The sequence below is a fragment of the Apium graveolens genome, chromosome 5, assembly GCF_009905375.1.
Source record: "Apium graveolens cultivar Ventura chromosome 5, ASM990537v1, whole genome shotgun sequence".
NCBI classification, from domain to species: domain Eukaryota; kingdom Viridiplantae; phylum Streptophyta; class Magnoliopsida; order Apiales; family Apiaceae; genus Apium; species Apium graveolens.
The window spans coordinates 171,473,517-171,478,666 of NC_133651.1; the positions used below are offsets into that span (position 1 = coordinate 171,473,517).

At 42.0% G+C, this 5,150-nt stretch overlaps 1 non-coding gene across 1 annotated transcript; it reads left to right on the forward strand.

The window, feature by feature from the left end:
* The first annotated feature begins 4,755 nt into the window (after window positions 1-4,755).
* On the forward strand, window positions 4,756-4,862 carry LOC141663438 (small nucleolar RNA R71). The gene has a single exon (XR_012551510.1). It is a non-coding gene; the product is annotated as a small nucleolar RNA R71 (small nucleolar RNA).
* Window positions 4,863-5,150: the final 288 nt, after the last annotated feature.

The window sequence follows — 5,150 nt, forward strand, 5'->3', positions numbered from 1 at the left end:
AATATAGGAACCGTGGAAATATTGGAATTGATTGGGAGAGGGAATTATGGGGTGTGAAAGAGTAAAAATCGGGTTTGAATTGATTTTGGAATTATGTAAACTGCCGCTTAAAAAAAATTCGCATAGGGATCGGCGCGGCCGTGCACTGAGACAGCGCGAGCACGTTCTACTTCTGGAAAACTAGCGCGGCCGCGTGCTAGGTTAGCGCGGGCGCGCTTAGCTATTGGAAAAACGGTGCGGTCGCACGCTAGAACAGCGCGGGCACGCCCAACTTCTGTACTTGGCCCTGAATTTTTTTCTTTTTCTGATTTTTTGTGTTTTTTTCCTTTTTCTTGCTTCCTCTACCTACTAATGTACAACAAACTTGGGTTGCCTCCCAAAGAGCGCTTCTTTTATGTCGCTAGCTCGACGTAGAATCTCGAGATCAAGTGGACAATAAAACGGCACTAACCACCTCACGGTTTGCCGTATCACCATAATAATGATTCAACCGGTGACCATTTACCTTGAATGTTTGGATCAGATCATTCTCAAAAATTTCCACCACTCCATGTGGAAACACAATTTTGACAATAAAAGGACCTGACCATCTTGACTTCAACTTTCCAGGAAAAAGACGGAGACGCAAGTTAAATAAAAGAACTTGTTGCCTCGGCACAAATTTCTTGATCACTAGACCCTGATCGTGCCACCTCTTGACTTTCTCCTTGTACATTTTGTTGTTCTCATAAGCTTGAAGTCAAAATTCGTCAAGTTCGTTCAATTGAAGCATCCTTTTTCTTTCCCGCTGCATCCAAATCCAGATTCAATTTCTTCAAAGCCCAATAAGCTTTTTGCTCGAGCTCCACCGAAAAATGACACCCCTTACCATAAACTAACTGAAACAGCGACATTCCCAATAGAGTTTTATATGCTATTCTATATGCCCAAACAGCTTCATCAAGCTTCAAAGACCAATCCTTCCTTGATGGACACACTCCTTTCTCTAAGATGCGATTGATCTCTCTGTTAGATACCTCATCTTGACCATTTGTCTGAGGATGATAAGCCGTAGCAATGCGATGATTCACATTATACCTTTTCATCATGGGAGTGAACTTGCGGTTACAAAAATGCGACCCCTCATCATTGATTATGACTCTTGGAGTTCCAAACCTTGTGAATATCTGCTTGTGAAGAAAATTAAGCATCACTTTCACATCGTTCGTTGGCAACGCCTTAACTTCAACCCATTTTGACACGTAATCAAGTACTAACAAGATATACTGATTATTGCAAGACGAGACAAATGACCCCATGAAGTCAGTTCCCCAAACATCGAAGACCTCAACCTCGAGATGCACATTAAGAGGCATCTCATCCCTCTTGGACATATTACCCACACGTTGACATCGATCACATTTCAAAATGAACTGATGAGCATATTTAAATAATGTTGACCAAAAGAAACCTGCTTGAAGAACACGAGATGCTGTCTTTTCTCCACCATAATATCCTCCATAAGCCGTTGAGTGGCAATCTCGCAAGATCCCTCCCGTTTCACTGTAAGGAATACATCTCCCGTTGATTTGGTCTGCTCCTTGGCCAAAAAGAAATGGCTCATCCCACATATACCACTTCACTTTATGTAGAAACTTCTTCCTTTGAGCATAAGATAAGTCGGGAGGCATGATGTTACTCCAAGGTAGTTCACAATGTCTGCAAACCACGACTCTTCTTCTTATACTCCAAATAGCTGCTCGTCGGGAAAATACTCATTTATCAATGTCTAATCTCGGCACCAGTCTCATTTATGACTAGTGCCGAGATTAGACTCTTCTTCAATGTCTCAAACGCTGCAAGGCACTCGTCATCAAATTTGAAAGGGACATCTTTCTCCAATAACCTACATAATAGCTTTGAAATTTTTGAGAAGTCTTTGATGGAATGCTTGTAGAAACCCACGTGACCAAGAAAACTGCGAATTCTCTTCACAGAAATAGGAGGGGGAAGATTCTCAATGACCCACACCTTGGCCTTATCCACCTCAAGACCCTTACTAGAAACCTTGTGCCCAAGAATTATGCCTTGACGCACCATGAAGTGACATTTCTCCCAATTGAGAACCAGATTGGTCTCAACGCACCTCTTGAGAACGTGTCCAAGATTTTGCAAGAATTCATCAAAAGAATCGCCAAAGACCGAGAAGTCGCCCATGAACACTTCCACATTCTGGCCAATCATGTCAGAAAAGATGGCCATCATACATCATTTAATATGGCTGGTGCACCACACAGACCGAAAGAAACTCATCTAAAGGTGAATGTACCAAATGGACAAGTGAAGGTAGTTTTCTCATGATCTTCTAAAGCGATACAAATCTGGTTGTAACCCGAATAACCACCCAGAAGATAATAGTACTCATGACCAGCCAACCTGTCAAGCATCTGATCAATGAAGAGCAGGGGAAAGTGATCTTTTCTAGTGGTTTTATTGAGATTCCTATAGTCCATACAGACTTTCCACCCCATGAGTGTTCTTGTAGGAATAAGCTCATTCTTCTCATTTGCTAACACAGTAATACCACCTTTTTTGGTACACATTAAACCGGGCTTACCCATGAACTGTCAGAGATAGGATAAATGATCCATGCATCTAGCCACTTCAGAATTTACTTCTTACTACTTCCTTCATGATTGGATTAAGTCTTCTTTTCTGCATGACTGTAGGCTTACTACCTTCTTCTAACAGAATTTTATTCATGCAATAAGAAGGGCTCATTCCCTTGATATCTGCTATAGTCCATCCAATTGCCGATTTGAACTCTCTCAGAATTCTCAAAAGATTTTCCTCATCGCAACCTGAAAGGTCAGATACAATAATGACAGACAGAGTAGATGCATCACCTAAAAATACATACCTCAAATGTTCACGTAAAGTCTTAAGCTCAAGAGTAGGAGCTTCCACAATAAAAAGCTTGAGGAGTTTAGGAGATTTGTTCAATTCCTCCATTCCAAGAGATTCAAAAGGCATATCAATCTTCCTTTTCCAGGGAGAAGCATTCAAATATTTCAATTGCTCATCACCTACGTCATCTTCGCTATCTGAATTTCCTAACAAGGCTTTTTCTAAGGCATCAGACCTTAGAAATTGATCAAGTTTCGATTTGACCACCGAATCAACCAATCCCACTTTTAAGCACTCCACATTATCAGTAGGAAATTTCATAGCATTGGACACATTGAAAGTTACATCCTGATCCAAGACTCACATTGTAAGCTCACCCTTCTGCACATCAATCAGGGTTCGGCCAGTTGCCAAGAAAGGCCTTCCCAAGATTATGGGAATCTTCTTATCCTCCTCGAAATCAAGAATGACAAAATCAGCAGGGAAGATGAGTTTATCTACCTTGACCAAGACATCCTCCACAATACCTCTCGGATATGTAATAGAACGGTCAGCCAACTGCAAGGTCATGTAAGATGGTTTGGGATCAGGTAAGTCCGACTTCTTGAAGATTGACAACAACATCAGATTGATGCTAGCTCCCAAGTCACATAAGCATCTGTCAAAAGACACTTTTCCAATAGTAGATGGAATAGTAAAGCTTCCTGGATCCTTAAGCTTCGGGGGCAACTTCTACTACAACACAACACTGCATTCCTCCGTGAGAGCGACAGTCTCTAAATCATCTAGCTTCACTTTCCGAGAGAGAATACCTTTCATAAACTTTGCATAACTAGGCATCTACTCGAGAGCCTCAGTGAAAGGTATGTTGATATGAAGTTTCTTGAACACCTCCAAAAACTTCTCGAATTGATTGTCCAACTTTTTCTTCTGCAGCCTCTTAGGAAAAGGTGGTGGAGGATAGATCTGTTTCTCCCCTATATTACCCTCAGGAGGAGTGTGCTCAATAGTAGTCTTCATTGGTTCCACTTCTTCATCCTGCTGCTCTACTTCTTTCTCAGTTCCAGCTTTTTCGGCCAACTCTTGAGTTTGCTCGGGATTAGCAACCCTTCCAGACCTCAAAGCGATTGCTTTTACCTGCTCCTTAGCTTCCTTCTTCCCTTGTACTTCAGTGTCACTAGGTAGTGTACCAGGTTGACGATTTAGCAAGGCATTGGAAATTTGCCCAATTTGATTTTCCAAGGTCTTGATAGAAACGTCTTTGCTCTTGCACATAAGCTTCAACTCCTCTAATTCAGATTTTTCATTTCCTTGCTACAGCTGGAGTTGTTGATTTGGTGCATACTGCAGTTGCTGAAAACCAGGGGGGTTGTACTGCTTAGCTGGATAATGCTGATAAGGCTGTTGAACTTCATTCTGAGCATTGCTCCAACTGAAATTAGGATGATTGCGGTTGTTTGGATGATAGGTGGCTGGCACAGGTTGCTGTGATCGCTGGAAGTTGCACACGAACTAAGCTGATTCATTACAAATTATGCACTGATCAGTCTCATGGGCACCAGCACAAAGCTCACAGACACTAGTGATTTGATTAACTCCATAATTAGCCAAAGTGTCCACCTTCATTGTCAAAGCCTTAAGTTGGGCAGCTATAGCAGTTGTTGCATCCAACTCCAGAATTCTTGCTACTTTTCCCTGGGTCAGTCTCTCGGAAAGATTCTGGTACTCATTAGCAGCCATCAGTTTAATAAGTTTATAAGCTTATCATAGCTTTTAGCCCACAAGGCTCCTCCTGATGCTGCATCAATCATGGGCCTAGAAGTAGGACCCAATCCATTGTATAAATAGTTGATAATCATCCAATCAGGCATGCCATGGTGTGGGCACTTTCTTAGCATCTCCTTATATCAATCCCAAGCCTTACACAGAGATTCTCCAGTTTGCTGCGCGAACTGGGTAAGAGCATTCCTGATTGCTGCAGTCTTTGCCATGGGAAAAAATTTAGTGAGAAACTTTTGAGCAAGATCTTCCCAAGTTATGATAGACCCTGCCGGTAGAGAGTGTAACCAGCAGTTATCTTTGTCCCTCAAAGAGAAAGGGAAGAGTCGCAACTTGATAGCATCTTCAGTCACACCATTGAACTTGAAAGTGTCACAGATCTCGATGAAATCCCTGATGTACATGTTGGGGTCTTCGGTAGGAGAACCCCCAAACTGAACTAAGTTATGTATCATCTGGATCGTGCTTGACTTGATCTCAAAAGT